General features: G+C 48.0%; 1 protein-coding gene across 2 annotated transcripts in view; it reads left to right on the forward strand.

Annotated features, from left to right (window-relative positions):
• Window positions 1–24,452, forward strand: part of RNF40 (ring finger protein 40) — a 1,006,396-nt gene that overhangs the window by 304,659 nt on the left and 677,285 nt on the right. The window lies entirely within an intron of this gene.

Consider the following 24,452-nt stretch of genomic DNA (forward strand, 5'->3'; position numbering starts at 1 on the left):
GCGCTCAAAACACTGAAAATGAATGAAAAATGGCTTGGCTTTTTCTTCCGTGTTAATATCAAAGAAGTCCTGTGCGGTATTCCTTTATGTTCATTAACCAACACTACATGCAAAACCCATCAAAAGGACTAAATGAAAAGAAGCCCTGACTTAAAAAAACGCATTTCAAACGGTAAATGACCAATGTGGCTGCACACGTGTGAAAGAATATAAAGAAAACATGACGTTTAAAAGCCAATGTAAAATTGTAACTTTTTCTTGCACAGAAATGTCAGTGTGTGGGTTGGGGGCTGATAAAGCCATGTATATTATGAACATCTGTCTTAGCTATCCCACTGCGGTTGCAAACTGCTGTGCGAGTAACAAGTAAAATCCGATTATGCCATTTTGCTCGAAAATAAGGTTTTCATTTTCTTTTCTGGCCTCCCATCTTGGGGTTGTGGGCTGAATTTGAAATGTCCCTCTTCATACTGAATCCCTGCCACTGCCTTCCACCCACAAAGAATTTAGTTAGCAGATGTTTGGAGGGGGAGTGTTTAACCTGAATGCCATCTGTTGCTTTTAAAAACAATTTCTCTTTTGCTTGCTATTAAAAGTTTCTGTATATTGGTTAGGAGTTTGCATTCACTGTATTGTGGGGATGTTTGCATTTGTAGTGCAACAACCTTGGTGGCTGCTGCCCAATTGTTTGATTTTGCTTGATTTTTCATTTGACCATGAAATTAATAAATAGCATACTCTTACGTCCCATCCCCTTTCCTCCATACTGCAATGGGCATCCCTTCCAAGTGACGGGAGTTGGAACCTTATTCACCAGAAAAATCCTTCTTCTCCTTTCATTTTAGAGGCGCGTTTGGGTGCAGCCCTAGGAGCATGCGCTGCCCTGAATCAATCCCCCGTGCCACACCTCAGTCCCCTTTTCCGTGTCGACGGGAAAGGGCCAAATTCACCAGCACTCCTGGGTTTGGCTTCGGCCATGTCATTCCATGCGCGGATACTTCTCTTGTCTTTTTATCATTCAGATACTTGGCCCTCAGGCGTCACGCTCCTCCCGGCCGCATGTCGACACCTGCAGGGTTCAGCAGGTGTCCATCCTGCGACTGGCTCTTTCCAACTAAAGACCCCCATGCCCTCTGCCTATGTTGCTTTGGCCTTGACCACGGCTGGCAAGCGTGTACCGCGTGCAACAAGCTCTCCTCGAGGTCTCTGAAGAACAGACTAGCCAGGTGAAGGGAGCTCTTCCAGAGATCGCCTCCAAAGGACCTAAAGGACTTCATATATCATCGATCCAAGCCCAAGGTAGGGCTGCTCTTTTCCAGCGCACCCCGCATGATACTCCTTCCCAAGGACTCAACCACGCGGGAGGGACCGCTCAGGTCCTCCTACCAGCATGAGTTCCAGGGCTAGATCAGCTACCGGCTGGCAGGCCAAGGGGTTAGTTGATCCTCTCATTGATTGTGCTGAGGGACCGGAAGGCTCTTTTACTGGATCGTTACCCGAGGGGCCACGCCCTAGTACCGGCAACATGTCTGTGGGGGTGCCTATATGCAGTTCTACCGGCAGATCCGCTGAGGGCGGAACGCCTATCAGGCCTCGGCCTGATCCCCACTCAAGAGTCCTGGAGGAGGCTTGGCCCAGTAAGCCAAACAACACGACGCAGGCATGTGGAAGGCAGCTCGACATGATGGCCAATGTGCCTGATATAAGGGACACCCGCCCGATACCCTACCAAGAAAGGGAGCAGGTGGAGGAACGAGTGTCAATGTGGGACTGGTGTCAACCAGGTACATGGCCTACAGCCTATCCTTCATTTGCGCTGAGCAGGTTTCCGCTGGGTCTGTATGGGCAGGGCTATCAATGGCTCCAGTAGCCGCCCGCTACCCCGTCCATATCGCCTACTACCCCTCCAGCCTGCGAGGACAGGTTTTTTTAAAGGTTCCTCAGGCTCATGAAATCTCCTTGGATGGGGGTCATCCTCAGAGACGCCATCGGGGATGTGCTCCTGCCAATGGTCCCAGTGCTGCAGGCGCCCCTGACCCCTGTGCAGCCTTGGCCGCCCGCTCCGGCCCTTCAACCGATAGTGCAGGCGGTTCAGTGCCAGCCTCCGGCACTGGTTCCCACACCTCAACCTGCGGCTCTCAGCATTCCTCCACCGGGGCCGCACCAACCGGACCCTCAGGTGGACACAGATGAGTAAGAGGACCCCGAGACATCGTCATCAGCCACAGCCTTTCACGAACATCTTGCAGGGCTGGCAGAGTACTTGGGCCTTCCTCAATCCAAGGCCGAGCAACCAGCAGAGGGGGTCCTTGCTGAAGTCCTCACGCTGCGTCCAGCAGCAAGAACAGGGATCCCGATGCAGAAGGACATAGTTGTCTTGTCCAAAAAGGGCTGTCTCAATCCCCACTCAGTCCAGCCAGTCAATCAACGCCTGGACGACAGGTATAGGCAAATGGAGGGGGGTACACTCTTGCTATCGGCCCATCCTCAGCCACACTCTTCGGTGATTGCTGCAGCATCACTATACTCCAAGCCTCAGTCGTCCTCGGCCTCCTCGTCCGTGGCGCTGCTAGGCAAGGTCGAGAAGATCTTGGAGGCCTATGGGAAGAAGCTGTATGACAACGCGTCCCAGCATCTTCGTCAAGCCAGCGCGGTTGCCATGCTGGCAGCCGTTAACCAGAGGCTGTGGCGGGAAATTGCGGATTTCCTCCCAGAGCTTCCGGTGCAGAGCCAATCACGATTCAAGGCGGGACTGGCAAAGGCCAAGATGGTGGCACAAGACATCATGGAGACCACCGTGGCCCACATTGACACACCTGGCCGGGCCATCTGCATTGCCACGGACATGAGAAGAACGGCCTGGCTCTGTGCTACAAAATTCAACCCGGATGTCCAGGAGCGCATCTGAGACCTGCCGTTCAAGGGGGTGTGACCTCTTCCACTCCCCCACAGACGAGGAGCTGGATAAAAAGAAAAACAGCTAAGTAACGGCCAAGTCTTTATCCATTCTTACAAAGACCACACCCAAAACGTACACCGAGTCACGGCAGCGCTCGGACAAATGGAGTACATACGGAGGGTTCCGCGGCTTCCAAGAGTGGAGGTCCAGGCAGCCAGACCATTCGCTGACCCACCATTGGCGCAAGCAACAAAAAGGGGGGGAGGGGTTAAAGGCTTTTTCCAGTTCCCCTCCTCCGCAACAGCCTCAGAGGGAAAGAAGGCATGACCGGCCCCTCTGGGTCTATGTGTCTCAGTATCCACGGGGTACTGCCTACTTTTGCCAGCCTCTCCTCCCTCTACCCCTCCACTCTCACCGGTTGGGACAGCAACTCTTTAGGCGGAGATCCGGTCTCTCGTCGAGAGCCAGGCAGTGGAGGACGTCCCAGCCTCCCAGCAAGGCTTGGGCTTTTACTCCAGGATTTTCACCATTCAGAAAAATTACCAGGCGCACCTGAGTTGTGCTGGACCTTTCCAACCTCAACCTCTGCCTACCTCTACAAGAATTCAAGATGGATAAGCCAGTTTTGATAGCGGAGACATTGTGCAAGGGAGACTGGATGTGCTCCCTGGATCTGAAGGACGCATACTTACACGTCCCGATCTGGCAGCCTCATCGTTCTTTCCTACGGTTCAGGATCATGGACTACCATTTCCAATACAAGGTGCTTCTTTTGGGCCTCAACTCGGCCCCCAGGGGCTTTACCAGGCTGATGAATGCAGTGGCGGCCCTCCTCAGGTCGCAGGGCCACCACATCTACCCGTACCTCCACGACTGGCTCGTCAAGGCGGCATATTCGGAAGCGGTGCAACACACTTCCCACACTCTTATGAACACACTGCACGAGCTGGGCTTTTCGCTCAATCTCAAGAAGTCGCAGCTGCAGCCTACGCAGAGTCTGACCTTCTTGAGGCTCATCTGGGACACGTGCTCCTAGTTAATTTTGCCTTCGGAGGACAAGATCATGGTCATCAAGAGGGCCATGGCGCACTTCCTCAGCAGAAAAGTGACATTGGCCTGGTGGTACCAACACCTACTGGGGCTCATGGCAGCGGTCCTATTGACCGTCCACCCACACAAGACTCGTGATGAGGAGGATACAGCTGCACTCCGCAGCATCTTGGAACCAGGAGCAGGGCTCTCAGTCCGGTGACTTTTGATCAACGTTCCTCCGTCCCTCCACCCGGACCTCACATGGCGGTCCAGCGACTGCAACCTGCGGTCAGGCAAGCCTTTCCAGCAACCTACCCCACAGGTCACCATCTCTCCAGACTCCTCTCTTGAGGGATCGGGGGGCCCCCTGGACAACCATTGCGTCCATGGCACCTGGACTCGTTAGGAGTACCACATCAATTGGCGGGAACTGAGGGCCATCTGGCTGGCGCGCAGAGCTTTCCTGACGGTTATCTAGGGCAAGGTCGTCCTCATTCAGACAAACAACTCCGCCAGCATGTTCTATGTCAACAAGCAGGGAGGTACCAGATCCCCTCCACTGTGCAGGCTGGCAGTCAGCAAGTGGGAATGGGCCCTGGAGAACAACAGCTACCTCACGGCTGTCCACCTGCCGGGGGAATCCAACCTAGAGGCAGACAGGCTCGGCAGCAGACAACTACGAGTGGCAGTTGAATGACCCAGTGCTGCTGGGGGGGGATCTTCAGCAAATGGGGACACCCCCAGGTGGACCTCTTTGCCTCCTGGGACAACAGGAAGTGCCAACTGTTTGCCTCCTGGCAGGGCCAGGGCTCCCTGGGCGATGCATTCCAGATTCGATGGGCCGGAATGACGGCATACGACTTCCCGCTCACACCGCGGATACACAGTGTGATATGCAAAATCAAGGAGTCTCACCACCTCAGCGTGATTCTAATAGCCCTGTGGTGCCAGCCAGGCTTTGGTTCTCGGAGCTCTTCAGCCTCACGGATAGACCGCCCATTCGCGTTATGCTGGGCCCGACACATCTTCTGGAGCAGCAGTGGGGCATGGTCATCCACCCACCCAACTCCACAGAAACTAGCCCTCCCAGCGTGGTTCCTGAGCAGGTCATGTTAGGTCACCTCACCCTTTCCGAGGCTAATCTAGAGATCATACAGGGTGCCAGGAGCAAAGGTACCAAGGCCTAGTATAAGAACAAGTAGACCAGGTTCTGCCACTGGGCAGACTCTTAAGGATATCAACCCCCTTTCATGTACCTTGGACGGCGTGCTCTCCTTCTCGGCGCACCTCATCCATTCAGGCATGCTGGAAGACACTTGCCGCACTAACTTGGCAGCCATTGAGGCCTATAGAAACTCTGAGTAGGAGGTCTTTTCCTCTTCCAACCCGATTTTCAAGATACATTTGACGGGACTCGCCAGACTCTACTCGCCCATCAAGAGGCCACACCCCGTGTGGGACCTCCATATAGTTCTGGGTGCCCTGGCGCACAAACCATTTGAATCAATGGCATCTGCAGACATCAGGCTGGTAACCATTAAGACGGCCTTACTAGTTGGCCTCACATCGGCCCGCAGAATCGGCGAAATTCAGGCGCTGGTCGCTTCAGAACCCTATGGTACATTTCACAGGGACAAAGTAGTCCAGCGAACACATCCAGCATTCCTACCTAAGGTGCCTTCCACATTCCATCTGAACAAAGAAATTGTGCTGCCTACATTTTTTGCTAAGCCCAAAGACGAGGCACAGAGCTTTCTGTACTGCCTAGATGTCAGACGTGTCCTGAAATTCTATTTAGACAGGACTGAGGGCTTCTGCAAGTCATACGCACTTTCGGCACCTACGGCAGATCAAGATCGGGTATCTGAAGGCCTCCATAGCCTGTTGGATGGTCTCGGCCATCAAAGAAGCTTACAAGGGACAGCATAAGCCACTGTCGGCCAACATGCATGCCCACACGGTCAGAGCCAAGGTAACGGCCATCGCGTTCCAGCGGCATGTCCCCTGGCAAGTCATAAGCAGGGTGGCCATATGGGCCACCCCTTCGGCTTTCTGCAAGCACTACTGTTTGAATGCCGGCTCTAGATCAGATGCAGCTTTCAGGCAGGCGGTTCTTAGAAACCTGTTTGCTTAAGGAGGGTCTCCTCTCCACCCTGGGGCTACACTCAGTTGTAATCGCCAATGCAGTATGGAAGAAAGGGGACGGGACGCAAGAGTAATTGTAAGTTACTCACCGTAGTGATTAACATACTCTTAGTCCTTAGTCTCCTTTCCTCCATACGTCCCACCATCCTCCCCCCTAATAAAACTGGTGTCATTGGGCAATGTTAATCTATTTTTGACGCGTCCATCGGGTCTGAGGTGTAGCGCCGGGGGCGGAGTCAGGGCAGCGCATACTCCCAGAGCCGTATCCCTGCGCGCCTCGAAATTTAAAGGGAAGGTTTTTTCTGGTGAAAAAGGTTCTGTTTCCTGTCCCTTGGGAGGGACCCCCCATGCAGTATGGAGGAAAGGGGGCTAAGGACTAAGAGTATGTGTTAGTCACTACGGTGAGTAACTTATAATTATTGTTACACACCGGCCTGGTACCTGGTCCATTGCAACACGGGTTGTTTGTTAAGGTGGGTGCGAGACGGGTTGGGGGCCTATTCAAATAAAGAACCCGTGGTTGATTAAAGATAAAAATCGTTTTTATTGTGCGCCACATTCTTTGTCAGTGGAAGTAGTCCCTGGGAGGAGTGTGCGATGTTATAAAACCGTTACATATTGTAACGAGGGAGATCATTTGCAAAATGTCTGACTTTGGCCGTCAATCCCAGAACTTCTCTGAGGACGGGGTCTATTCCTGTGGTGACTTTTGTTCTTGATATCCATCCCTTGGGAAATTATTGTAACCATGGAGATTACTCCCGATGTACCCGTCACTCTTGATACTTGTTAGGACAGTTTCTCTGAAGTCCAACTAAGGGCTTAGTAAAACCATTCAACCGAGACAGTACAAGACTCCACTCTTAGTATAAGGCTGTACGACCTGAGTTCAAGGGGGCGTAGACCGAGCAGCCAAGCTTATCTTAGGAGGGAGAATCAGTACAAAGAAATGTTATTAATCATATGATCCAAAGAAACACTGACTATGTATTGTAAAAAATAAAGGGTTTATTTATTTTGACATTTGTATAGTGTGCCAAGCCCGTAGGCATCAAGGCGCTTTTGCTTAAGCGGGTTGGTTACAGTAGTAGCTTACGATATTAGTACCAGACATTGCTTACATAGGATAAGGACGTTAGTTACATTGATAGCATCAGGTAAGATAATAACATATTACAAATAGCATTTAAACATTGCGTAATGGTTCTAGGTCAGGTGCAGGCAGGCGGGGACAGGTTAGTTGAAAGGCAGGTAGGACGTCTGTGCACAGTACAGGTAAGTATGTGGTCGAGGTACTACAAGGTGTCTTGGTAAAAGTCAAGTTTTGAGACTCTTGCGGAAGGACCAGAGGAAAGGGTCTGATCTCAGGGCCAGGGGCATGGAGTTCCAATGTTGGCTGCGATAGTGGGAAAGCTGCAATCTCCTGCTTTTTGCCTTTTAAATCTAGGGATGGCAAGGTGGAAAGAGTAGGCTGAGCGGGTGGGTCCGTTCGGCTGAGCTTTAGAGATTTGTCGAGCTAGATAGATCAGGCCGCTATTGGATAGGCATTTGAGTTAGTGACAAGATTTTGAGTTTGATGCAATCCCGAACTGGTAGCCAGTGGATGTTATGTCTGGCTGCGGAAATATGTTCTTTTTTAGAGATGTTGAGGGTGGCTCTTACTGCATTATTCTGGGCTATTTGTAGTTTATTGATGTTTCGAGTGTTGTCGCGTGCGAAGAGGGAGTTAAAGTAACCAATTCTAGACAGAATGAGGGCGCTGGCTAGTATGATACAGTTGTCGGTGGAAAGGAACGGTCTACTGGCGATGATCAGTTTGGCGGTGTTGAAGAGATGGCATTGACTTGCCTTGTTAGGGAGAGCATTGAGTCCAAGTAAACTCCTAAAGTGTTTACCTCTTTTGCTACTGTGATAATGTTTGTCAATATTGAAGGATTTGTAGGCTTGAGGTAGGTTATTTAGCCTAGATTGATTGCCAGAAGTTTATTTTATATACAAGCTGGCCACGTGATTCTTGGGTAAGTAAGTACTATCATAAATCATTTAAACACATGATACAAAAACACACTAAGCTTGAAGTTACACAGACCAAATCATACAACCTTATTTGGAACACCTAACCAGAGTGCTAGGGAAGTCAGACCAATAGTTACTTTTTAGATAACTTTCAGTAATATAAGAGAAGTAGACCCTAACCGTTGTACCGTGACGCTCAGCAAGAAAGCACATAGTAATAATAACTGAGCAATATGCTTTTCTGATCTAGTGAAACACAGATCCTAGGAACAGTATAAACCTATAACTCTGATTCAGTTATTCTAGGGGAGTTGGACCGTGGGGTGTAATATTCAATTACAGTTGCTTTTCAGTTCACAGACTAAGGGAAGCAATAACTCTAACTTATTTTAGGATAACATAGTTGTACTCAAGGTAAGTAAAACCCATATACCTTTGTAAGGAGCTATCAGCACCCTAAACGGTAAGTATGATCTAGGCAGACTTATTCTGGACAGGCTAACAGCAAGTCAGGGGAAGCAAGACCTAATTGGAAACACTCATACAATTATCTTAACTGGAATAATAAAGTGAAACAAACAGCCTTACTTTTGGGCAAGAGGCACAACCAATTTACAGGTGAGTAACGTAACCTTATATATACTTTTCAGAATAGTGCAACACACCTTCAAGGTAAGTAAGAACTTTTGTAACAGTGTACTCTGAGTTAGTTACCAACCAACTTCTTTTACAAGTAATTAACTTTTGAACACTTGGTATTCTTTTCAAGGCAGAACCCTTTGCTTATCCAGTCGTTCCCATATTCTATAGCATGAGTACACTCAGAGGCAGTAGAGGGACCCTAGCGGTCTAGGTGCCAGCTGTAGGCAGGGTGAGATAGGGTTCAGTTGCAGGCAAAGTCAGAGTTCCAGAGGAAGACTGTTCAAACAAGGAAGTATTTCACAAGAGTTAGTTGAGGGTCCAGGGACTTCAGAGTAGACACACTAGGAGGATTCTGCAGGGGTCCTGGGTGAACTGGATGAGTGCTCTCCCAATCACAGAAAACGCCCCAAAGCTATACAGAAAAGGCTTGATAGGTAAAATACCCAGCCCACACAGTACCTTAGCACAGAAGAAGAGTTGCAGCAGGAAGACTTCAGGATATGCAGCCAAAACCGTGTTGATGGATTCCTTTGTCAAGAACACAGAAGACAGGACTTTAGAAGGACTTTTGCAGCAGGGATCACGGAAGAAGTCTCCAGGCAAGTGTTTCCTCGCAGCTGGTGGCTTTTCAGGGGAACAGAAGAAGACAGAATATCGCTGGTTGGATTCTCATCATTTGCAAGATCCAGCACTGAGGTGAGGGGACATTTTTCACTGGAATCATGCCTCTGCAGATCCAGTAGGATGCCCACAAAGTTTCAGTGAGATTTGTAATTCAATGGCTCGAGTTCCAAGAGCATTAAGGTATTGCAGCCCTGGAAGGTCGCAGCACAACATGGGATGGCTCAAAATGCAGGTCTTCTTGCGACTAGTGGGTCTCACCAGGCTCTGGGACTGGGGTTGTTTTCATAGTCTCCAGGTAGGTTGGAAGGAAGGGCTACAGCAGGCTCCAGTTACACAGCATGCTCTCTGGAAATCGTCTAAGCTGCGGTTTCTTCATGTTCCTCTTCAGGTTTGGTTCCAGTGGTCGACTACCTATTTAGCTTCCAGGATCGGACTTTTATGCAAGAACCAAGCCAATCAAACAGCCTTGCAGTATTCAAACTTGGGGGGTTGGCAATACTTTGAGGACAGCCAGCTTCCCAGTTTGAACTGGAATCTCGCACTGAGGCTGGAAGGCAAAGGGTGGCAGAGTTTTGGTCTCCTCACTCGCTTCCTGCCTTCGCAGACACTCTGGAGCCTGGGCAGGGAGTCCACAGAACTCCCTCCGAAGACAAAACACAAAGGTATTTCCTTCTCTGGATGTCAGGAGAAGGAACAAGAAAGGACATGTAATGCTAAAATGGTGAAAAATCATGTCTGGGATCTTTTTTGTAAACTGAGCACCCATGGGTGCCTTTACCGGGGCCGTGCAAACCGCCCGCTGTAAAGCTGCACCTGCCACCAGCCATTAAAGGTAAGTTTGTCCTTGCAGCATAATTGTTATAGTGTGAAAGAGGATACATTGTATCTCCCCAGCCTTCCACATAAGGTGGGGTGTGCTGGTTTCACCTAATAAAATGTAAAAGGTATCCAAAGATCCTTTCTACCCTTGGGAACTGTAGTTATCACAAAGTTAGCCAGAGAAAGTTAAAAGGGGAGCCCCTAAGCCTACCCAGCCACCATAGGCACGTATTGCCAAAACGTTGTTAGAGAGAGATATCTTTGATAAGACACTATGGAGAGTCTTAAACATGACACCCCTAAAAAGAGTAAAAGACTTGAGTGTGGAAAAAGATTACCACTCACTGAGGTTTAGGGAAAAAAAAATCTACCAGTCCAGCATAAAGTTCTGGGCTTGACACAGGACAGGAAGATTTATCATTAATATGAAAATCTTACCTAACAATACTCTGTAATTACTGTGACAAGGGAGATTACTCATGGGGCACTCTCCAGTATTGCCAAAACCCCTATCGTGACTCCCGTTACCTTCTTTCTCGTGGGGCGAGGGGTCACGTCACCAGCTTTTCCCTGGGTGTTGGTCTCATGTCTACTTGCTGAACGCTCTCTGCGTCTCTCTCTCTCTCCACTTCCTACTGCACTGTGTTGGCACTGGTTTACTGGGCCTTTCGGTGCTGGCGTAGTTGAAGGACTGCACTGTCCACCTCCCTGACATCATGCCACTGTTGGCCTTTATCTAGCTTCTGCACAGGCTGGGTTTCGACTCCACGGCAGAGAGTTCTTCCGAGCCTTCCACGACGTCCTCACGACCGTGGACTAGTTTCTCCTGCTCCCTTGCTTGTTCCCAAGTTGTAATCTCCTGGGGTTGACCGGCTTCACGCCAGGTCCCTTGCTCGTCAAGTCCCTTCTTGCTTTTTTTTGTCCTGTAGCTGGGTCCTCCCCAGCGGAGTGCCAGAGTCCTTCTGTATTGATGAGTTATTCTTCATGCTTCCTTGGTGCCACCTCTTTTTAGTACCGTCTAGACTCGGGAAAGGAGTAGTTTGCATCATTCCTTCAATTGTCCTCTTCTCAGTGCTTTTGGGACATGACTTATAATCACTCTGTATGTTCTTTCTCATGTTGGTATTGTCATGTCTGATCTAAGGAAAGGAGGGAGCATTACAGTAACACAGTAGACTTCTCAGGTTGGTTCTTGGAGGACTTCTAGTATGGCATGGTCTCCAAGGTAAGGGGGTTAGGGAGTTTCATCACTGAACACGAGTCCTTGTCCCGGTGAGTGGAGTCTCCCTGTGAGATCCCACATTCGGCCACCCCCTCTGGGGAGAAGTGAAGAGATACTGTGAATCGTCACAGGAGGGCTAATTAACATGAAATGCTTGTATCAAGCGTACATTAGACGAAGTGGAAACTGTTGGGTCACCGAGCCCGACATGCTGCTGTTCTGAACTGATATTCATGGCTTTCGGAAACAACCTGTAGAGTTGAGAGCATCTGTTTGGAAAGAAAGTAGAGGAAACGCTGGAAAAAGCAAACAAATAATGCGGCACACTAGACGGTTGGCCAATTTACAGGAAGAGGATATCCATGAAGAGGTGTGTTAGTACATATTCTCTTTTTGCAGCTTTCCCTCCATTGACATAAATGCACCCCCCTCCACCCATCCAACTATTTTGCTACAATTTGATGCCCGTAATGTGGTAAGTAAAGCCTTTTTGCTTGGCTTTCCTTGCTCAGCTAATCTCTTTAGGGGGCACTGGTCAGTCCCCAAGGCTACCAGTACAGGAGGAGCCTGCTCCCTTTGCGAAATTCATTGTTGGTTTCAATCAGCTTAAATAATCGTAGTGAGGTGCTGTGGGTGTAGTTTGTATCCCTTTCTTTTTTGCTTACATTTTTGTAACTTTTATGATGTGTCAAAGATGGTCTGGTGGCAGTGGATATTTTTCTGTGTTTTTAGCTTTTAACAGATGCACTTATTAATTTTACTGCATAAAAACATTTTAACTCCATAGGCTTAAAACAGTGCTACACATTTTCCGTTGTGTCCTTTGGCCGTCTTGTCCATTCTCCTTCTATGGAAATGCCATATAAGAAAAGTACCTTCCCGGTCAAAGTAGTGGTGTGAGCATCTTGAGCGACTGTGGGGGCTGGGACAGTCTAATCTCAATCCACACTCCGGCCAGGGATATGTCTGTTGCTGGGTGTTAGGCGGAAACCTGTGCAGTTCCCTCTGGGACCACTGCAAAAGATTTAGGACTACAGGTGTTTGGCGGTGAACCCACTTGGTAGCAGTCTGTACCACACAGATTCACTTGGTAGCTGTGGCTGAGCAGTCAGACTTCCCTCAAGAAGAGTTGAGCAGTATGTGGAGTATAATATAATTCTTCCCAGCAAGACAAGCAAACACGCAACGAGGCTTAGTGTAAAGATATTAAGGTATTTATTTATAACGAAACGTCTATTAAAAACACTATGGCACTTTCACGGCAAACAAATCAAACACAATTACTCTACGAAGAAGAAACTATCAATCCCCCTAACAATATTTCGACAAGTCTAGGTTCTACCGGCACCACTTATTTACAGACAGAGGTGTATACCTCAACCTAGATGGCACTCTAATATTAGTTAGGACGTGAGAGAAAAAGATAGGCGGGTTACGAAATCAACACAGTTCAATACTTCACGGGTAAAATGTACAGTAAGAAGGCAAGAACCACAATAGATTATAAAGTTCAGAGGCCAGGCCCACTCGGAGGCAAGGCGATATGTCCCAAAAAGTCTCTAGTGGAGATGCCTTCAAGTCTTTGTAGCAAATTGTTATCGGCAGATTGAACCAGTTCAGAACAATAAATGAGAAAAGCTTGGAGGCGACCCAACGGAAAGGAGAGGATTAAGACACCTCACTCGAACCGATCGAAAGGGAAGCCAGGCGGACACGGCACCTTGTTGTGGAGGGCAGCTCCGGCGGGGGCAGTGGTTCCTGGTGGTGGATGCACGTCGGGTCTTTGCCAAGAGTAGAGATGTTCTCGTCGGCGAAGAAAAGTGAAGTCCGGTGCACCACCAGGGAAGAGACCAGCCGCGGAGTGCTCCGTCACAAGGCACCACCTTTTGGTCGCGGTACAGGGGTAGTGGCTATCCGGTTGCCGAGGTGCGCTGCACGGGCAATTCGACCACTGCGTCCTGAGGCGAATAAAAAGCAAAGGGGACTGGTTGTCCCCACCAGTCAGGGGAAGAGACTCTCCGGCAGGGAGATCTCCTCTGTCGTCGGGAAGTGGTGAGTCGGCTCAGCAGGGCTCCACCGGAGGTGTCGTCGTTGCAGGTCGGCTCAGCGTTACCCTCGTCGGATTCTTAGGTCCTGTGGCGACTTCTGAAGATCCAGTCCCAAAAGCCCTGCTTTTATGCAGAAAACCCCCATTCATTCAGCCTAGCTGTCAATCAACACATGCTAAGTGGTGAGCGGGAAGGCTCACCACTTGGGCCAATCACTCTAGAGTGCGACCGGAGTTGGCAAGGCAACTCGGTCCAGGGTGCCTAAACCCCCTCCCACACCCCAGTGATAACCCAGACAGAATGGCACCACTTTGGAGGGTCTCTGTACAGAGCCTGCCAAAAGTGGAACAAAGGGCTCAACCTTTGGTTTAGGAGTCACAGAGACGAACACAGACGCCATTTTAAAAACCGAGTTCTGGCAGAAAATACCATCCGATAAACTTATTTACGATAAGTAGACCGGTGGTACGTTAGAGATTAACGAGGAAAAGTATCAATCTCCAACAATGGGACGAATCCCATAGGGTTAGGTTCGGGGTCGAACATAACAAGTAGTTTCCACTGCCACCAGCCAAAACTCGACGAGGGGGGACGGGACAGTGCCCCCTCGAGTAACAGATCCAGAAGTAATCGAATTACCCCTACTAGTACGTCCACAATAAGATGGTTTGTACTAGTTCTGTTAGTAAATTTAGGTCTAGTAAAGCCAATGGTGACTTTACATGCCCGGGGAGACAGTAGTCAGTCCCCGGGTATGGAGTCTGTGGTGGAGGTCCGCTAGGACGCCCCAGTGCTACGGCACATAGGGTGCGGTGTAACACACACAGAAAAACATATGAGACCCTATGGAGTAAAAGACCCCATAGCCCATAGAACACATTGACATTCAAAGGAATTACACACATACATGTCCAAGAGTGGGAGGAAAAGAGTCTCACTCTTGGCAGGATGGAAAAAACAACTCCCGAAATCCAGCAAAGCTGCTGGGGGACTCACTAGGTTAGGAAATTCAGCCTAAACAGAGAATTCTCCCTAACACTGGGCAGATGTGAGGCAAGTGGCAGTCGATGATTGGTGACCCTGGCTCAAAAGTAAGATAAAGTAATATATAAGATAAGAATGTGTGCATTCAGCCATTCTACAGATTGTTGTTGGAGCCAAGACCCCTACACATAGTTGCAACTCGCTTAAAACCTGAGGACCAAAGGGCGACCGTTGAAAACTTTCAGCATTGCCTTCAGCAAAGTCCCTGAAGACCCCCATCGGTGCTTTGACGCTTGGGCTGGTGGGACCAACCAGTCTAGACCCCTGCATGAAGGTACGCCCTTTAGATCCTTTGGAAGGGTCCCAGGACCATCCTCTGGGGTGAGCAGCTCATTCCAGGGCATCTGCTGTGCACTTTTCCCTGTTATGGGTTTTGGCTTGGAACTTTGCAGGTCACCAATTTATTGCCTTAGTATTTACCATGCGAGTCACCTGCTGCCGCCTGAGTGCTGTGGCGGGTCATAAGCAGGAGACAGACTTGAAGTTGCCATTACAAAGATGTTTTTATTTAAAATAATAAAATTCCTCACTTTCTGTATAATATGGGTTTTCCTATCTAACAAAACAACTAGGGTGTGCGTCGTCAGTTTCTGAAGTCCAAATGTAAATTATGTCCTCGGTCCAAAACTAAACTGTGCTGGCCCTAGCACTAAGAAAAAACTAAAGTCTAGGCGAATGACTCCCTTTTCGTGGATTAGATTTCTCAGCTCAGTTACTTTTTAATAATGAATCCTCTGATAATTTTTTGCTATCTTTTGTACAGGTTTGTTCACTTTATGAAGGGGATGTTCCCAGTCTTCTGGTTTTCCCTTTCCCTGATGTTGAAAGACCCCTTTGACCAAAATTCCTCATCTTTGTCTTTGTTTTTCTTGGTCTTTCTTAGACTTAGGTAAGTGTCTTTCTCTGGTTGACTCACACTCTCTTGGTTATTGGCTTTCTCACCTTCTTAGTTATTAGCCTTCTCACAGGGACGAGTATAATGAACCCAATGGTGATTAACCCTCTTTTCATTGACTTTCTCAGTGGGATGAGTATCATGATACCAGTGAGGTTTCTCGCTCTCCTGATTATTGGTCCCATCACTGGGACGAGTAGGATGCCCACAATATTGATTCTCTTGATTAATTGTCCTCTCACTGTAATGAGTATGATGGTTGGACGAATTGTTATATTCGTTCTTCTTGGCTAAAGAATTATAATCATGTCATTAATTATTTCCACCCCTCTCTGTTGATTAGGATGATTTTTACAATTGTTATATTTGTGTTTCCTCCTATAGGTTAATTTCTCTTTGCTTTATATTCTAAACACCACTCTCCCCAGGTCTCCCACTCTCCCCTTTACCTACTTTGTAATAGGCCTGCATCACTGGGTTGACATTCTCCTTTGCTGCTTGCTGTCTTGTGGATGGCTATTGTACTCCATTTACGCTCTTCGTACGACACACTTCGGTGTGTTTCCTCGTTAGTGTTATTGGTGCTCTCTGTTTCTTCCACCGCTATGTGGCTCCCTCTCGGGCTCCTGTTAGACGGACTCTCTCCGGTCTGTCTCACTAACGGTGCGTCTCAGGCACGCACTCCTCATAGTTCCTCTCCAGTTTTCTTCTCATTAACCTCCTGAGACTATCTCCAGCACTCTCTGATCTGTCCAACGAAAAGTGCTGCTCGGGCACTTGAATCCTCCAGCCTCTCGACTGTTTAGGAGACCGTGTCCTCTTGTGTTTCTCAGCTTCCCTGACACAGCTAGTTTGAAACTCTCGTCTCTTTCTGACTTTCTTTCTCTCCTCCCACTTTTATGATGCTGCTCCTGGTCTTACCTAGTCGCTCATGGAAGTCCTTCTTTTCTTTTTGAGTTGTTTTCATTATAACTCCATGGGTTTTCTTCGTTTCGGTACCAGGCAGGTACTGGTCTTTACCCAAGGCATCACAATAATAGATAAACATGGAGTCTTCCTGGTTTCTCCGGACAGGATTGACATTGTTCTTATAGAGTTGCTGAACTGGTTGGGATGGGAGTTCCTCATCGGAACGGAAGTTCTTATCCCCATCGGGGAAAGGGAGACTCTCCTGGCGAGATCCTGCTTGTCTTTTCCCCTAGTGAGAGCATTGTGTAGCGTGCTCATCTTCCTAGCCTCACAAGGAAAGGCTCTCCCCTGGGGAGAAGTGGCTGAATCCCTCGATTCGTCACAGTACAGTGTTCTTCGTTGCTGCCTACTTCCATTGTGTCCTGGTGGCCTGCATCCCTGGGGTGCCTGGGTCATCCAGCTGCAAAGCAGCATGAACCGTCTCATCAGTGTGGAACAACCGCTTAGCTGGACCAGATCCCGAAAACTACCATTGTAATACTGGTTTCCCTTTTGACAGTTTCTGTTCCCCAGCACGCATGTCCAATGTACTGTGCAAAGCTGGGGATGTTTTGCTTCCCCAGCCCTGCATTGCCCATTAGTGATACATGCTGGGGAACCGCACCTCCTGAATGTGCGTAGTGGCACCCACGTACCTGCCTGCACATTCAGACATCCCGAGAAAGAGATTTGGTGGCACTCTGGCTCCTGTGTACATGTGCAGGAAACAAGACGCACTCTTTGCTTCCTGGTTTGTGCATGCCCCCACTGTCCGTATCTCACCACTTGCTTTGAAACGCATATGCTTAGGTGCTTTATGCTTGAACCATCCTATCATATCCATATGCTTACTCTCTACTCTACACCATCACCCAATTAGAGTACAGCTATACCCCTCGATAAATTCGGTCTAGCTGCTCACATAGGAACACTACCCCACAATCACCTCATCACTCTAATAAAACACAGCTATATCCCATGACAAACCGGCCTAGCTGCTCACATAAGCGTCCTACAGGCCTAACTCAGCCAAAACCCGGTCTGGGTGTCCAACCACCAGACTGCACACATTCAACTGATATCTCCACCACCACACCTAATGCTAGGATGCAATTACCATCAGGCAATTACACCAGCTGCACACATAACTGGTGCACCCGCGCACCCTACGACACTAACTCTCTCTACTTGCTCTACTGACCTGGACTGCGGTGCCCGAGGGCGTTCAACCTACCAGTGCTTTGAGATCAGACCAATGATATATAGAGCGCTATATAAATTGCAAATAACATAACATGTGTGGCGCGGAAGCCGGAGGGCTTCCATGTTCCCTGTAAGTCTGGCACTCTGCGAGAGTCGGAGTCATGACCAAGGCCTACGGTGGTAATGTGTTTTTTTATGCAAGTGTATGGTGTATAGGTGGGTGCTGGTTGCGACCATGATGAGCGAGTGTATGGCTGTGCAAGTGAATGTGTGTGGTGCTTGCTTGTGTGTTTTTTCTGGGCCGGTGATTGGGTTGCAGGGGGCTGCGACAGCATTAGTTGCTAATAAAGTAGTGTTATTATGTGGTGGGAATTTAGGTGCAGCCAATCTGTTTCTTACTGTGACATGGCATATTTTTACTAGACGTCTATGATGAAGCAAGCATGATGTTAATACGTGGCTACACTGGCATTTTGCCGCAGGCGGGTTTGACATGTTTTCATATTTTGGTATGGCATTTTTAATGGAAAAAGGAGTATATTCTTGCATGAACATGATTTCTTTAAGTATCACTACTGGCATTATGTGCAAAGCAAGCGCAGTTCGTGACTTGCATCTATTGGATTTATTCTTGAGTTACCCTACAAAACAAATTGCAAGCTGACTTTTTACCAAATTTTTCACTTAGTGTGCTGTAAAATGCACAATTTTTAACCCATTATTCAAAAACATTTCTCATGGGTGGAACCCACTGGAACTCCCTTTGGTTCGTTGGGGCTCCCTCGCAATGCTCAGTCGCGTTGGCATATTTGTGAGAAATATTTACGTCCAATAAAAAAAAAACACCAGCCACAAACTCCATTCTTGGGTCTTCAGTCTTTTAGTGGCTCTGGGCCTGCACACTCTAGCCGGGGAGGAATTCTTAAAAGATAGGTCCCATATTTTATAAGGCAGGGCAATTGGTTTCCATTGCTTTGCATTTATTTTACAGTGGTGTTACATTGGTTTATTTGACATTCAATTGCTTTGGCATAAACTGCTTATTTTTTACTGACTTTACTACCTAGTGTTTCATGTTTCATTTTTGAATCTATTGCAACTGTAATATAATTAAGTGTTCTCTACTGAGATCAAAAACTGATTGTTTATATGTTGATATGATTGATTTAGTAGTACTGTGATTTTAATTGCTTATAGTGCATTTTTGTCTTCTTTAGTTTGATTTGATTGAGTGCTTTGTGTATGTCTCATTGTATCACTGCAACCACCTCCATATCCCCTGAGGTCTAAGCCTTACTGACCAGCTACACTACCTTGATTGAGTTTTGCCAGACCCAGGTGTCTTTTTCCCTGTTTACCAACATAGGGGCACATCTCAGAACCCTTCTTCTGGGCTGGCTCTGAAGCTCCATCTTAACAAGGTCCCAGGAGACTTTACAGATCTGCAATAGCAACTCAACAACCCTAAACGGGTGTTAAATTCAACCATTCTTCATGTGATCAACTCCAATACTAGCCTTGCCAAGGTTACCAACTCTAATGCATACACCAGAGAAAGTCTTGTAAAAGCCGTGGAAGACCAAGGAGCGCAAGCCCATCAAAGATGGGGCTGCCTCTAAGCAATGGCCAATGGGTCTCTCCTGTGTGTCCCTAGTACGGGGTGGGATTTTCTATTTGACTTTATTACCTGCTATTATCGCCTCCCTCAGAACACAAGTGCTACTGCTACCTTTTTTTCCCTATTCCAGGATACCACATCTGCCACCTTTTGTTACCACATTCTCCAGAATACCACTTATACTGCCTGTTTTTAGCCACCTCCTTAACTCTCACCAACCTCCCCCACCCACTTCTCTGCAACCCATTCCATCTTTCCCACCTCTGGACGCTCCAGTTCTCCAACCTCCTTCAACTTTCTTCTCAAACGATCCACACTGAGCTTTATTTCCGTCACCTGGGTTTTGCTCTTTGATTTTCTGCACCTATATTCCGAAAATGGGACCGAGCTGGAATTTGATGCTGCTCCTGGTTTCACCTGAGGTTATTTTAGGCTTCAGAGGCTGCACAGGCTGCACCGTGCCTTTGTGGTCTGGTTGCCACGTTGGAATCCATTTCCCCCTATCCAATGGTTCTTAGTATTGTCTGGCAAAGAAACTACCCCTCTGCTTTTGCAGTGTGTTCATCTGCAGTAGGTAAAACCTCTGACCATCTTTCTAACTCTCCCGTGGTAAAGAACCCAGCCTGGCTGAAGATGTGTGTGGGGGCCCATTTGAACATGTTTGGGTGCCCTTCTTGCTTAGAGTGGAAACAGTCTGAGGCACCCGTGGGATGCACACATTATATTGGTGTCAAAGATAAGTATGCTCTAGCACCTTGAAGCGTCTCATGCGCTAGATGGAATTATCGATGATTTCGGACCCAAATAACCGGACAGACACAAAGAATATGGCAAAGTACTACTTTGAATGGATTGTGTCCTCCCATGTATTCCTCATCTTAGATACATCCTTACATTCAGCTTTGCTGCTTCAGAATTTTTTTTTCTTCTCTCCATCAGGGGGCGCTCCTCTCGAGGCCACAGCGTCGATGTCCCTCGGCGGCATCCATGGAGCACCAAGGTCATCCGCTGTATAAATGCCTCGAGCGCGCCCGTTGGCTTCAGTTCCGTTTTTCTGTTGGCTTCGCTTCGGATCGTTACAAACGGCACTTCAGTCCTTCGTGAAAGAAAATATGTTGTCTTCATCGAACCCTTCCACACCGAAGACAGGTTTTAAAAAAATGTCTAAAATGTGGAAAGAAAATGTCTTTAACCGATCCACACAAAAATTGCCTCAGGTGCTTCGGTTCCGACCACCGAATTGAAGACTGCGGTTTGTGCCAGTCGATGACCCATAAGGCCTTAAAATAATGCAGAGGTAAACTGGCGATGGGGGAGGGTTCATCGAAGTCTACTTCGAAACGGAAAGACTCGGCTGAGTCTTCGGTAAAACATCATAAAAAATATAGATCGAGGAGTAGATCCAGGAAGTCTTCTTCTTCGTCCTCTAAAAAGACAATGAAAAGACGTCACCGATCTCCCTCTTCTTCCTCGACGTCATCTGAGGAAGTGATGGCATGCCCTTCGAAGCATGACTCCCTGAGTAAATGGGAAGCCTTTAGAGTTTCCATGGTAAAGATTTTTGAGAACGCGGCCCATACCCCCTCAAAAAAGTCTAAAGAAGACCCTGCTCATGAGAAACGTGACAGAAGAAGGTCCAAAACAAGAAAATCCGACACAAAGTTGTCGAGGGTGTTACCCAGGGACTCTTCCCGGTCACCTCATGAAAACCTAAGGTGCATAAATCGGAGGTAGAGAGAAATAAAATGGCGTCAAGCTATCATACGCCATCAAAGTCGACATCGATGCCATCAAAGTCTTTGAAGACTCTAGAGTACAAGGCGTCGACTACACATTCTAAAAGTTGTGTCAAGTACACGGTCGCCATCTTCGAAGACTCCTTAGACGGTGTCGATGGTTTTTGCAATTCCCTCTGAGTGCCTCAAGATCATCAAAGGCTCCCTCGATAACATCGAAGGTTGTTGTAACTGCATCAGCGCCATCAACGTTTTCGTCGATGCCCAAGCCTATAACAAGGGAAAAACCTGTATTACCCGAAAGTTTTTCACCCTTAGAGTAGACATGATTTTTTTAGGACCATGTCATCTATTTACGAGGGAGAATCATCAGCAGATTAAGAAATTACCTCTGCTGGTGTTAAATTTGGCACAAGGCCAGTTCCAGAGTTAATTGATCCTCAATCTAAAATACAGGATTTTCAGGAATGTCTACAAACAGCAAGTGGTCTGGATACCTCTCCAGAGTACGAATTTAATAAACCAGACCCATCAGAACAAGCTGATGCGGGCTACAGAAAACTAATGAATAGAGTTACTGAATTTATGGGATGGGGTAGAAATTCACCAGTCTATCAGGATGATGATATGACTGATATTCTATCAGGAACACCTCAGCAAGACCCCATTCTTTCATTTCATATTGCCTTGCAAAGGAGGGTTAACTCTGCATGGGAACACCCTGAAGCCATTCCGGCAGTTAATAAAAAATGTGTATCAGAATATAGACCCTGTAATTCTGACCCAGAATACCTAAGCAAACATCCATCACCAGAAAGTCTGGTAGTTCAAGCAGCTACCTCCACTAGAAGTGCTGCATACCCCACAATCCCTCCAGATAGGGACAAAAAAGTGGATGCATGGTCTAGGAAGATGTTTTACATTAGGGATTATGGCTTTGAAATCCACTAATGTATCTTGCACCTTGGCAAGGTTCACATATACCCTGTGGGACTGCATGTCAGCGGCAGCTGAACACATCCCAGAAGGTGAAGGACGTGATGGCTTTCTAGCCATAATAAGGGATGGAAAGGTTGTTTCGGGAGAATGCCTTCAATCAGATTTGGACACAGCTGACAGTATCAGTAGGTCCATGGCAACTAGCACGGTGCTACGTAGATTTGCGTGGCTAAGGAAGTTGTGTTTTGCGCTGGACGTGCAATCCAGGCTTCTTAATATGCCATTTGACGGCTCGAGGTTATTTGGCAGCAAGGCGGATGAAAGTTTGGAGAAGCTGCAGACCTCAAAAGCGGCGGCTAAATCACTCAGTGCCGCTATAAGACAACCTCAGCAACGCCCCTACACAGGCTCATGTTCCTGGAGGGGTCGTCCTTTTCGTTATTATTCCTCAATTTGGAGAGGAAGAGGACAGGCCAGTCAGAGGTCAAAGAAAATTTCCTTGGGGGCGAGGAAAAGGTGCTAGATCTGCTGCAGCTGCCGCAAGAGCACTCTGAGGTTTTGACCCACAATACCCCAGTGGGAGGCAGGATCTTGCAGCATCTAAAAGAATGATGGGGCATTACTTCAGATGCTTGAGCACTGGAAACAGTATCCCAAGGTTACTGCCTTCCTTTTCAAAAGAAACATCAGAATCACTCACCGGGATACAATTCTGTCAAAAATCCAGATCCGCTCCTGTTGCAGGAAGTTTTAACCCTGCTACAGAAAGGTGCAATAGAACATGTACCTGTAGCGGAGAGGAACAAGGGTTGGTATTCCCCGTATTTCCTAATTCCAAAGAAAGACAGAGGACTGAGACCCATTTTGGACTTGAGAAACTTGAACAAGTTCCTAAGGAAGGACAAGTTCAAGATGGTCACACTTTCTCAGATCCTTCAGGCTCTCCAACTCCAGGATTGGTTGGTATCATTGGACCTTCAGGATGCTTACTTTCTTGTGCCAATCCATCTCGAGCACAGAAAGTACCTGAGGTTTGCGATTGGCAATTCTCATTATCAGTTTCGAGTTGTGCCATTCGGGTTAACCTCCGCCCCAAGAGTTTTCACTGAGTTGACGGGGGTAGTGGCAGCGAGTCTCGAGAGGGGGGATTCATGTCTACCCCTATCTGGACGATTGGATGATCAGGGCACGTTCTCCAGAACAAGCCCAAGATCATCTGTCCAAGACGTGTCACTTCCTTCACAAACTAGGTTTTTCTCTGAATTTAAAAAAGTCAAACATATTATCTTCCAGTATTCGATTTTCTCAGGTTGCTCGGTCTGTTGGCATCCTGCATTTTCCTGGTGCCAGAAGCCAGATTGAGAATGAGATCCCTTCAATGGGCTCTCAGGACTCAATGGTCCCAATTCTCAGGGGAAATGTCGGATCTGTTGCAGGTTCCAACCAAAGTAGTACAGGATCTACAATGGTGGGCTTGCAGACATCATATCCTCAGAGGAGAATCTTTTTGGCAACCATGGCCGGAGATAACAGTAGTAACGGACGCCTCACTCACAGGGTGGGGAGCTCACACCAGCGGGTTGACAATCAGCGGTCAATGGTCTCCATCGGAGTCCAGACTACACATCAACCTTTTGGAGCTGAGGGCAATCGGTCTAGCGTTGAAGGCCTTTCTGCCCTCTGTACGGGGAAAGAATGTCCTGATAATGACAGACAAAACGGTGGCCATGTACTACCTCAACAAGAGAGGAGGAGTCGGGTCACTACCACTGTGCAGAGAGGCAATGCAGCTCTGGTTCTGGGCAATTCAAGAAGGGATCTCTCTATCGGCAATTCATCTAGCCGGAGAGCAAAACACAACAGCGGATGCTCTAAGCAGGCAGAGCACATTCTCCCATGCCTGGGAGCTAGCTCAGGAAATCCTTCAGGAGATCTTCACCCTTTGGGGAACCCCTCAAGTGGATCTGTTCGCGACCGGTGCCATCCGGAAGTGAGAACCGTTATTGCTCAAGGGAATTGCCCCCGAGAGGAACTCTTGGGGGACGCGTTTGTAGTGGATTGGTGTTAGGGAGAATTCTCTCTTTAGGCTGAATTTCCTAACCTAGTGAGTCCCCCAGCAGCTTTGCTGGACTTCTGGAGTTTTTCTCCTGCCAAGAGCGAGACTCTTTTTCTCCCACTCTTGGGCATGATTTATGGTGTTCCTTTGACTGTTTGTGTTTTATGGGCTATGGGGTCCTTTACTCCATAGGGTCTCATGTGTTTTTACTATGTGTGTTACACATCACCCTCCGTGCAGTGACACAGGGGTGTCATAGTGACACCCCACCATAGACTCCATGCCCTGGGACTGACTACTGTCTCCCAGGGCATGTAAAGTCACCATTGGCTTTACTAGTCCCAAATTATTAACAGAAACCGGTACAAACCATCATATTGTGGACGTACTGGTCAGGGCAATCCGATTGCCCCGGGGTCTGTTAGTGGAGGGGGCACGTCTCCGTCCCCCCTGATCGAGTTTTGGCTGGTGGCAGTGGATACTACTTTTTATATTCGACCGCGAATATATCCCTGTGGGATTTTCCCATTGTTCGAGGCTACCAACTTTAATTATTTAATTCTCAT

This window comes from Ambystoma mexicanum, chromosome 3p, assembly GCF_040938575.1.
Source record: "Ambystoma mexicanum isolate Mex_15411 chromosome 3p, UKY_AmexF1_1, whole genome shotgun sequence".
Taxonomy (NCBI): Eukaryota; Metazoa; Chordata; class Amphibia; order Caudata; family Ambystomatidae; genus Ambystoma; species Ambystoma mexicanum.